The following is a 989-nucleotide window of genomic DNA, read 5'->3' as shown; positions in this document are numbered from 1 at the left end:
GGGTGGGAGGAGGGGGTGAGGGGAAGGGTGAAGCCCAACAGAGCAAACGGCCGCTTACCCAGAGGTCACAGGTCAAGGAGACAGAGGCTCTGGGCGGCCGAGGGTTCATTTTCAGCTCCGTCCTTTTACTGCTGTGCACCCTCCAAGGAAGAAGTCACTCGCCCTCTCTGTGCCGCAGTAGCTTCACCTGTACTATGGGCACGTGAACAAGAGGGAGTGGCCACGTGATTGGCCAGAAGTGGGCACGTGAACAGGGGGCGTGGCCACGTGGACAACCTGATGTGCGCATGTGAACAGGGGGGCCTGACCACGTGATCGGGCCAAGAGTGCCCACGTGAACATAGTGTGGCCTTAGGTTAGGAAGGAGGAGAGGCCACGTGAAGACGATGGTAGATTGAAGGGATGGGGCCAGGAGCAAAGGAGCCCCAGGAGCCCCCAGAAGCTGACCAGGCAGGAAGGGCCCTGCCCTAGAGCCCTCGGGGGGAGCACAGCCCTGGACTCCCAGATGGGGAGAGCATTTGTTCCTGTTGGTTTAGGCCAGTCTGTAGTCATCGGAGCAGCAGCCTCCGGAAATAGACCCCTCCTTTTGGGGCTTTTATTTAATTATTTTTTAAATATATTTTATTGGTTTTTTACGGAGAGGAAGAGAGAGGGATAGAGAGTTAGAAGCATTGATGAGAGAGAAACATTGATCAGCTGCCTCCTGCACACCTCCTACTGGGGATGTGCCCTCTATGGCTATTTCTTTACTGTTTGAGCCAAAACAGTTTCTAGCCTATAGCAGAAGCAGCAAAGACATTTCTGGAAAAATTAATGCAGAACTGAGGAAACCACTGTGGCATTTTTTCATTTAATTCAACAAATATTTGAGTGCCTAAGTGGGTTTAAACTGCTGATACACAACCAAAAGATACAGTTCTTGCCCATGGGAACTTCCATGAATATATAAATGAATATGTTACCATGTATTACACAAAATAATCTAAGCA

This window comes from Myotis davidii, unplaced genomic scaffold, assembly GCF_000327345.1.
Source record: "Myotis davidii unplaced genomic scaffold, ASM32734v1 scaffold217, whole genome shotgun sequence".
NCBI classification, from domain to species: domain Eukaryota; kingdom Metazoa; phylum Chordata; class Mammalia; order Chiroptera; family Vespertilionidae; genus Myotis; species Myotis davidii.
Note: the sequence above shows the minus strand (reverse complement) of the source record.